Below are 10,939 nucleotides of genomic sequence, written 5' to 3' on the forward strand. Positions count from 1 at the left end.
ATGAATTAATCTTACACTATACTGAACTTTTTGTAGTCTGCAATTATCACTATACCTAAGACTGATTGATGTGGAATTCATCTTCATACCATGATACTTAAAGAGGCTCTGTCACCAGATTTTGCAGCCCCTATCTGCTATTGCAGCAGATCGGCGCTGCAATGTAGATTACAGTAACATTTTTATTTTTAAAAAACGAGCATTTTTGGCCAAGTTATGACCATTTTTGTAGTTATGCAAATGAGGCTTGCAAAAGTCCAAGTGGGTGTGTTTAAAAGTAAAAGTCCAAGTGGGCGTGTATTATGTGCGTACATCGGGGCGTTTTTAATACTTTTACTAGCTGGCCGTTCTGATGAGAAGTATCATCCACTTCTCTTCAGAACGCCCAGCTTCTGGCAGTGCAGACACAGCGTGTTCTCGAGAGATCACGCTGTGTCGTCACTCACAGGTCCTGCATCATGTCAGACGAGCGAGGACATCGGCACCAGAGGCTACAGTTGATTCTGCAGCAGCATAAGCGTTTGCAGGTAAGTAGCTACATCGACTTACCTGCTAACGCCGATGCTGCTGCAGAATCAACTGAAGCCTCTGGTGCCGATGTGTCAGACACGATGCAGGACCTGTGAGTGACGTCACAGATCTGCACTGCCAGAAGCTGGGCGTTCTGAAGAGAAGTGGATGATACTTCTCGTCAGAGCGCCCAGCTAGTAAAAGTATTAAAAACGCCCCGATGTACGCACATAATACACGCCCACTTGGACTTTTACTTTTAAACACACCCACTTGGACTTTTGCAAGCCTCATTTGCATAACTACAAAAATGGTTATAACTTGGCCAAAAATGCTCGTTTTTTAAAAATAAAAACGTTACTGTAATCTACATTGCAGCGCCTATCTGCTGCAATAGCAGATAGGGGCTGCAAAATCTGGTGACAGAGCCTCTTTAAGGGTTAAATCAAGCAAAATTTATATTTTGTGTCCCATCTCAAGGCATGTAAGATATTTGGTCTATGCCAAGAGTACCCAATGCCAGTTTGGGAACTATTCAGATGTTGCCAATTGTATTGTTTTATTAACCAATATGATTGGCAGCCGGTAGTGGACTGAGTGGTATGCACCCCCTGGAATATGATACACTTCGGATGGGTAACAAATTGCATTCCGGGAGAACTTCCCACTTAAATTTTTTTTTTTGCAATTAAAAATGTTGTGGCTACTGTAACTGACCAAGGGGCTGGGGGCTTCCTGTGGCCATGGGCCCACAGGCACTGTCCTAATGACCAAATGGTTAGTCCACCCCAGATGACAGTTGAAGCAAATATAAATTATCTGAAACCAAAAACACTTACAATACGATATGCTGGACTCACTACATAAACAATAGAAATCCCATTGCAAAACATTGTACAAATTTTTAAAACGACTACCTATCACTCGAAACAGTTTTATTTGAAAAATCAATAGCCCCTCAAAAAATAACATAAAAAAACAACAACGCTGCTTACCAGTACATAACGCCCTGTCCACAGCCAACTACAGGAACCATACTCTGTCAGTACTCTAAACTTAAAGGCTAAGAGATACTGCAGCTATCGATGTATTATATATAAATATACACTACCGTTCAAAAGTTTAGGGTCACTTCGAAATTTCCTTATTTTTGAAAGAAAAGCACAGTTTTTTCAATGAAGATAACATTAAAATAATCAGAAATACACTCTATACATTATTAATGTGCTAAATGACTATTCTAGCTGCAAACGTCTGGTTTTTAATGCAATATCTACATAGGTGTATAGAGGCCCATTTCCAGCAACCATCACTCCAGTGTTCTAATGGTACATTGTCTTTGGTAACTGTGTTAGAAGGCTAATGGATGATTAGAAAACACTTGAAAACCCTTGTGCAATTATGTTAGCACCGCTGTAAACAGTTTTGCGGTTTAGAGGAGCTATAAAACTGACCTTCCTTTGAGCTGGTTGAGAATCTTGAGCATTACATTTGTGGGTTCGATTAAACTCTCAAAATGGCTAGAAAAAGAGAGCTTTCATGTGAAACTCGACAGTCTATTCTTGTTCTTAGAAATGAAGGCTATTCCATGCGAGAAATTGCCAATAAACTGAAGATTTCCTACAACGGTGTGTACTACTCCCTTCAGAGGACAGCACACACAGGCTCTAACCAGAGTAGAAAGAGAAGTGGGAGGCCCCGCTGCACAACTGAGCAACAAGACAAGTACTTTAGAGTCTCTTTACTTTGAGAAATAGACGCCTCACAGGTCCTCAACTGGCAGCTTCATTAAAAAGTACCCGCAAAACGCCAGTGTCAACGTCTACAGTGAAGAGGCGACTCCGGGATGCTGGCCTTCAGGGCAGAGTGCCAAAGAAAAAGCCATATCTGAGACTGGCTAATAAAAGGAAAAGATTAATATGGGCAAAAGCACACAGACATTGGACAGAGGAAGATTGGAAAAAAGTATTATGGACAGACAAATCGAAGTTTGAGGTGTTTGGATCACACAGAAGAACATTTGTGAGACGCAGAACAACTGAAAAGATGCTGGAAGAGTGCCTGACGCCATCTGTCAAGCATGGTGGAGGTAATGTGATGGTCTGGGGTTGCTTTAGTGCTGGTAAAGTGGGAGATTTGTACAAGGTAAAAGGGATTTTGAATGAGGAAGGCTATCACTCCATTTTGCAACGCCATGCCATACCCTGTGGACAGCGCTTGATTGGAGCCAATTTAATCCTACAACAGGACAATGACCCAAAGCACACCTCCAAATTATGCAAGAACTATTTAGGGAATAAGCAGGCAGTTGGTATTCTATCTGTAATGAAGTGGCCAGCGCAGTCACCAGATCTCAACCCCATAGAGCTGTTGTGGGAGCAGCTTGACCGTATGGTACGCAAGAAGTGAAAACGCCCCGATATACGCACATAATACACGCCCAGTTGTACTTTTACTTTTCAACACGCCCAGTTGTACTTTTGCAAGCCTCATTTGCATAAATACGAAAATGGTCATAACTTGGCCAAAAATGCTCGTTTTTTAAAAATAAAAACGTTACTGTAATCTACATTGCAGCGCCGATCTGCTGCAATAGCAGATAGGGGTTGCAAAATCTGGTGACAGAGCCTCTTTAAAAATTTGGCCGCAGCATTTTTTGGATGCAAAAAACTCCAGAATGAATGCCACGAAAAAGTGGCGTTTTTCCAAAAAAGACTGCGTTTGAAGCCACCCTTAACGCAGTATTAGATCGAGACAGTTAGATATGCATTAGAGCTGTATACACTAAGAGACTTAATTTGAACTGAAAAATTCTCCAGCTTGTCAAAATTTGTCACCTTTATTTTGTCACCAAAAACTGCTGTACATAATTATACACTTGTTAGCACATAGCGACTGCTGCCACACCCCTTCTAACATTTTCGGGGTTGTCTGAATCAATTGTCTGACATTTTCTAATGCATTTACTTTTTTTTTGTTCATTTTGTTTGTTTAGCTATACAATTTGAAATTCCTGCACATGTCTCGTCCATAGGGACAGGATAATGTATGTAGATAGATCCTTATGGACATCTACAATGTTGACTGAACTGTGTGTATAAACAAATAATCTCCACTTCACAGCCACTGTCCCAGAAACCAGTGCTAAGATTGTCGAGTACTATACGTGAATCACATGAAGTTTAATTTTTTAATATACTTTCTGTATCAATTCCTCCTGCTTTTTAAAATCTCTGCTTGCAGTCAGTTAATGGGGACCTTCATAGTTAAATGGTGGATTAGGTTGAAAAAAGTCGATTAAGTCCAAACTATAATCCTACCATGTTGATCTAGATTAGGGCAAAAACCCTTAGGATATGGCTGCCAATTGCCTCACAGTAGAGGGAAAAATTCCTTCCCGACTCCAATAATGGCAATCAAAATAAATCCCTTGATAAAAATCAACCACCACAACATCTTGTAGCTGCAAGTACCATAGTCTCAGTGCTCTTTCAGTAAAGAGATGGTAAACTTTTGTAGAGGATGCCCCCTTGTCATTGTTACAGGTCTAGGTATAAAAAGATCATTACACAGATCTCTGTACTGTCCATTGATATATTTGTATGTATATATGTTGTAGTTCGATCACCCCTAAGCTGTCTTTTTTCCAAACTGAATAACCTTTCTTGGTCCTGCAATCCATCCATTCCCTTAATTACCTTAATCGCTATTCTCTACGCACTCTCAAGTTCAGCTATGTCTTTTTTGTACACAAGTGCCCAAAATTATACAGAATATTCCATGCGCGGTCTGACTAGTAATTTGTATAGACGCAAACTACTATATTCTTGATATATTCTTTTGATGCATCCCTTGGCAGCAGCTGCTTGGCACTGTTGCTAAAGTTAGAGCATCTGCACTTTCACACTTTCAGAAAAATTTTGATATGTCATAGAGACATATCAGAAGTTTTTATCGGTGGGGGTCCAGGTGCTGAGACTCCCATCATCGGTGATATGAAGGTGCAGAGGCGCTCAGCTGAGCGCCCTGAATTTTCAGGTGTGAGCGGCACTCCTTGTTAGGCTCTAGATGAACTCACATAGAACGTCTACCAACCCGTCTTCAGCCTAACAAGGAGCACCGATCACAGCCGAAGATGCAGGGTGCTCAGCGCTTCTGCACCTTTGTTTCAACAACGGTGGGGACCTCAGCTCCCGGACCTCCACCAACCAAAACTTCTGATATGTCTCTAATAGGGCAATTACTCCTTAAGTTTACTATGAAATGCCTAAGTATTTTTCAGTGGTATTTTTTACCCATTGTATTACCTTTTTATACATAATTGTAGAATTTGTTTCCTCAGCCCAAGTGTATAACCTTACAATTATCCACATTAAGCTTAATTTGCCATTTCTATGTCCCCACCTCTACCTTCCCCAATCCATCTGTAATATTATATTATATTCCTCTGTGTTGACTGCTTTACAGAGCTTAGTATCATGTGAAAATATTGAAATTATAATCTGTAACCCCTCTACAAGGTCATTTATAAACATATTAAAAAGAAGAGGGCCCAATACTGACTCCAGTGAAACCCCACTGGTGACTATGACCTTCTCTGAGAATTTCCATTTAATAACCACCCTCTGTTTTCCATCACTGAGCCAGTTGTTGATCCAATTACACATATTTTCCCCCAGTCCCAGCATTCTCATTTTACATACACCACATCCACAGCCTTACCCAGGTCCAGTCTAGAATTTACCTCCTCGTGCAAGCTAATCAGATTGGTTTGACAGGACCGATCCCTCATAAACCCATACTGATGCTGATTATAAGTTTATTGTCATTGAGATACACGAGAATAGCATCTCTCAGAAAAACTTCAAATATTTTACCCACAATGGAGGTTAAACTTACAGGTCTATAGTTTCCAGTCTCCTTTTTGACCCCATTGTGGATATTGGCACCACATTTACTATGTTGCAGTCCCGTGGAACAGACTGTCAAAAAAATAATCTATTTAACATTTTTTACTTTTAGCGAATAAATATCTGTCCTGGTCATGCGATGATCACACAGGTGAATTACTCATTACAAGACAGAGCTCTAATGTCCCTAACGGACTAGCCGGAGTAAATTCCAGTTTTATACATGAGGGGCAAATATTATAGGTACTGCATAAAGTTACTTTAAACTTACTCGTAATGCCTCTTAAGTGCCAAAATAGTTGTAAAAATTATCTAATGTAGGATAGATCTAATTTATCGCACAACAAAACAACACCTGTCTTCTATTCGATCATGTTACAAATTACAAGACGTTACTAAATAACTCACATCTGTACACCTGACTTCCTGAACTGATAGTCTTTCCCTACCTGTCAAAAGACATATCGTTCTAATTGACTTTAATATACAATTCTCCAACATATCAAAAAAGGACTGCATTTAGCCATATTTGTTGTGATCCACATCATGGTTGTCATGTGTCACCCTCTTCAATGACAGCATCACTATACTTGAGTGAAAACGCTTGGGGCAACAACATCTCCTTGTTGACTGATGGTTTACACACTTAACCTATGCATAACAACTGAACTATGATGTCGTGTTATCATCCCAGCAATGTCAACAGCACCTGCAAAACCAGAAGCACTAAGTGACATTGAACTCCACTAACATCATAAATTACAATCTCATTCATTAATGGCATCTCTGACGCTGATAAACCAACACAGATATTAAGACACAATGGCAAATAGATGGTATAGCTAATATGTAATTGGTCATATTGCTGTTTATTTCTAATAGATAGATAGATAGATAGATAGATAGATAGATAGATAGATAGATAGATATGGGATAGATTAGATAGATAGATAGATAGATAGATAGATAGATAGATAGATAGATAGATAGATAGATAGATAGATAGATAGATAGATAGATAGATAGATAGATAGATAGATATTCAGTTTGACACATAATATCAATTTAATTAGGGAAATTCCACAAGTTTCCAACAGTCAACCTGCAAAAACCATCAACTATATATAACAGAATATGTCACAATACCGTACATAGGCTGCAGTTATTATCCTTCTATGTTATTTGACATTTGTAGCATGTTATCTAAACAAAAGCTTTCACCATATTAATGTATAGATTGCCATTTAATTCTAGATGGGCAGAAGTTTAAAAAGAAGAGCTTGTAAATAAGGATGTAGAAAAAACACATTGAGCTGCCATTATATTCAAGTATAGAAAAAGTCTCAACTTATTTGGTAGACTCACATGTTGCTTACAAATAAACACTGAAACCAAGTAGCCAAGTAAAACCATTTAGAAATGTTGTAGTATTAACACTCAATGAAGCACACATATACACATATAATAAAATTCTGCTATAAGCTACTTTCTGATTGCAAACAGTGGAAACGCCTTCAAGAGATGAAGTACCTGCACTGTGAGCGTCTCAGATGTTCACTTCATCTTCTGTTGACAAGGAAACCAAACCGCACTTCATTTTTCCAGAAAGAAAAAAAAACCTTCCACAGCCATCAATGGAAAATGTAAATAGCTTCACAAAACAGATAGACATAAATACCTCAAAATGATTTCAGGAGAGGACAAATAAAATAATCACAAGTCAATGGCAATTGAATGAGTGAAGAAGGTAAGAATAAAAAAAAAATGATCACCTTTTTAAGAAAAAGTTGTCAAGGGTTAATTGGAAATTAGAGGAAAGAAAAAAATAATAAAAAAAAATAAAAAAAATAATAAAAATGGGGCTTGTTGCCAGGGTTCAAGAAAAGAAAAATTAAAATGAGTTTCTTACACCAGAGAGGTAACAAGAAGAAGAAGAAGAAGAAGAAGAAGACGACAAACTCTTGTAAACATTGTATTGCAAAGAAGACAAAGCAGCCAAAAAGGGAATCAAGAGTTCTAAATATATAAAAAGGAAGAAAAATAAAGAGCAATACATCTACTTCACATCCTTAATGGAAACCAGTTGCATATAGTGAGCTGTGGATGTCTCCCAGCAGCTCCCAGATGCAGCACCTCTCTCTCTAGTACCCAGCCTGCTAGAAAAACTTGCACTCAGGGTTAAAAAGCATGCCCCAGCTCCCATCTTATACAAGTTCTAGAAAAAATAATAACAAGAAAAAAAACAAAAACAAAACAAGACAAAAAAAAGACAAGAAGTCACCGAGAAGGTACTCACCCTGCGGGAGTAAAGGGATGCAATAAAAAGGGGATTATTAGGAGTAAAATACAGTATGGCGGTGGCACAAGGAGGATTGAGGAGCTCCTCTCTCTCTCTCTCTTGGTGTCTGCCTTGGGCACTGACACGTGATTTGGAGCCAGGCTGACTTGCAGGCAGAGGAGGTGGGATGAGTGGATGGAAGGAGTATGGGGGTGCTGGGGGGTAGGTAGGAGTCAGGCAGTGAGATGCTGGAGATTAGATGCTGCCACCTTGAAGATGAGTAGAGAGCAGGCAGGTGTGGGTCTTGCAGTCCTAATCCATGGGGCAGTGCATCATCCTCACACAAGTCCAGCACAAGTTTTGCACAGATGGTTGTGTATTTCCCTCTGCCAGTCACTGGCACGTTGTGAGCTGCTGCTGGTGGTGGTGGTGCTGATGCTGAGGCTGCTGTGTGTGGAGTGTAGAAGGGGGAGGAACGCTCCGAGTACAGGCTGGAGAGCTGCAGCTCACTGCAATGTTCTCTCCTTATTCCTCCTGTATCAGCGTGCTTTCCAGGGTGTGCATACATTACTGGGCAGCTGGGGGCACACCTGGTAGTGCCATTCTCTATTATACATAACAGACTTGATAGGAAGCACAGTGTACACTTGTACATGTGATTGAAGGAAACTGCCTTTGTTTCTTATCTATTTCTTATCCTCTATTGCTCTACTAAAGTTTGGATCATGCATTGGATTTCCCATTCCTATAGTAAGTCTAGGAAATAGAAATGGATACTGTGTCCTATATCATATAGCTGTAGTATAGAACATATGTCACATATAGAACCCGTGTCACATGAGATACAATGGTGTATGTGTGCCGAAAAATTGGCATTAGTGATGTGCGGCATATTTATGAATTATGAACAATTAGAAAGCGGCAGGGTTAGATAATAACATGACATGAGAGTGGTATCGTTTCATCACGCTTTCAGGCTGGACTCTCCTATAGAAGTGTGTCTGGTCACATATAAGTGTCATGTGACAAATACAGACCAATAAAGACATGATCATTTTTATAATTTAGTGTCAGACAAAGAATTAATATATATACTCCTTACGTTATTTATAATTGAAGACAATTTTCCCCTCGTACAGTTTCTCTCTATTCTTACATAAAACACTTCTTCATATTCATACAACTCAGCAATGATTGCAAAGTATTACTTTATAAGAAATAGTCTGCGTGTTATATTATCTCTCTTAATAAAAAAAAACCATATAGACATAAAGTGACTATTTGCTTTTATGCTGAAAAAAAAAATGGATTGGAAGAATGGCAGGTTGGATCGCATGTAGTTGCTTCATTTTTATAATAATAATAATAATAATAATAATAATAATAATAATAATAATAATAAATAGTATAAAAGCAAACACAATACTCTCCAAGTGTTGGGAAACATAAGCCAAACAGACATTTTAAATAATGTGTGTGTGTTTGATATAGGGAGTGTGGAATTTGTCAGCACTATATAAATATTATAGAGGATTATTAGCATCTCCTGGGAAGGACGCCCGATAATGCAGAATAATTCACAGATAAGAGAACGCCCAGCGGACACTTGATGATTCATTAGCATACGGCGTGTAAGTGATTAAAAGATCCTTTTCCCTGGTATACTTGGTTTATTTCTCACACCTACATAGCGGTGTTTAGAGTTTATGGGAGTCAAATCTGCAGACAAATTCCCGTTCCAAAAAGAATCGTCTCCCTCTGTACATTTTTATGTGCGGTTAAAGACAATCGTCCCTCTGTTTCTCTTTGCTCTAAATACCCATAAGACTGTGATGAAGAGATTGCTGATAGCATCAATATTTCTTATTTCTTTCTTTCCTTCTTTCCAATCTTTATTTATTTATAGCATCGATATTTCCCTCAGCGCTGTACAGAGATTGTCACTATTTACATCCATCCCTGTCCTCAATTAGGCTCACAATTAGAAATGAGCGGATGCGGATATCCCAAAATTAATTTGTGGTTCAATTCGATTTGGTTCGAAAAATTTGCCATCAATCGCAAGTGCCCAGATTGCCCTGAAAACTCTTGTCTGACTCTCTGATGTCTTCAAGGATCATCGCTGATGTCTCTTTGTGCAGCGCTGCCCCCTTGTTAGTACAGCTTTCTTCAAAGACTGTACGGTGCTCTCGTTCTGAACATGGCCGCTGATGGCAGGGAATGTGACCAGTCATGTCCATCAGTGGCCTACATTGAATAACACTGTGCCTAGATGCACTAGGTTCCCTTTGGTGTGCACAGTGTTATTCAATAAAGGCCCTGATGGATGTCTCTGGTAATATGCCCCTCCATTAGCGGCCACGTTAAGAACAGGAACGCCCTACAGCTATTGTGAAGGCTGTGCTAACAAGGTGGTGGTGCTTCATAGGAGAAAACTTTGACGCTGATTGTCTAATAACTAGTATTAGTAAGTGAGCGCTGGTGGCCGCCATTTTGCTGCAATCCATGCGCTGCAAACCCCAATAGTTTCGGATTTTGCCGAAACCCAAACCTTTGGGAAATTCGGACCAAATTCGGTTTGTGTACAATCGATTCGCTCATCTCTACTGTCAATCTAATTTCCCCATCTTAGAAACACACACGAACTACGGCCGTCCGTCCGTAAATGGAGTGTCCCATAAGTACATTTTGGGAGTGTGGGATACTATGCACAGCCGCTTCAAAAGTAACAATGTTTGAAAGTACGAACATGAATAAAACCAGAGGTAAATAATAAAGAGGCTGCAGGGCTTGCATGAGCGCCGCGGCCCCTTCAAACAGCTGTTCGTCAGGGATGCCGAGAGTCAGACCCACACCGTTTTAATATTGATGCCCTATACTGAGGAAAGGCCGTCAATTTGAAAACCCTAAATAACCCCTTTAAGGCTCAATGGTAATAGGATGATAAAAGTGGTCTAGGATGATGAAGGAATTAATGTGAAGCTGTTGGCCTAGTTAAAGGGGTTTTCCCACGAGAGACATTTATGACATGTCCACAGGAGATGTCATAACTGTTAGATAGGTCCATAGGTGGGACCCGCATCTATCTGACATTTATGACATATCCTGTGGATACTGTATGTCATAATTTATGTCCCTCGTGGGAAAACCCCTTTAGTGCCAATTATCCATGGCCATTTAAGGTGATGGAAGAATAAAGTACACTAACTGGTAACTTTATGAGGTAAACCTTTCTAGCACT

At 39.6% G+C, this 10,939-nt stretch overlaps 1 protein-coding gene across 3 annotated transcripts in view; it reads right to left on the reverse strand.

Moving 5' to 3' along the window:
• RALYL (RALY RNA binding protein like) overlaps window positions 1-8,163 on the reverse strand; it is a 595,378-nt gene extending 587,215 nt beyond the window's left edge. The window contains exon 1 of one of the 3 annotated variants that reach the window (XM_075826067.1): window positions 7,717-8,163. The gene's annotated coding sequence lies outside the window, so the exon portion shown is untranslated. Of the gene's footprint in view, window positions 1-6,950; window positions 7,128-7,716 lie in introns of those variants that run through there. The other 2 variants (XM_075826069.1, XM_075826068.1) reach the window with 2 other exon arrangements.
• Window positions 8,164-10,939: the final 2,776 nt, after the last annotated feature.

Source organism: Rhinoderma darwinii, chromosome 5 (assembly GCF_050947455.1).
Source record: "Rhinoderma darwinii isolate aRhiDar2 chromosome 5, aRhiDar2.hap1, whole genome shotgun sequence".
Classification (NCBI taxonomy): domain Eukaryota; kingdom Metazoa; phylum Chordata; class Amphibia; order Anura; family Rhinodermatidae; genus Rhinoderma; species Rhinoderma darwinii.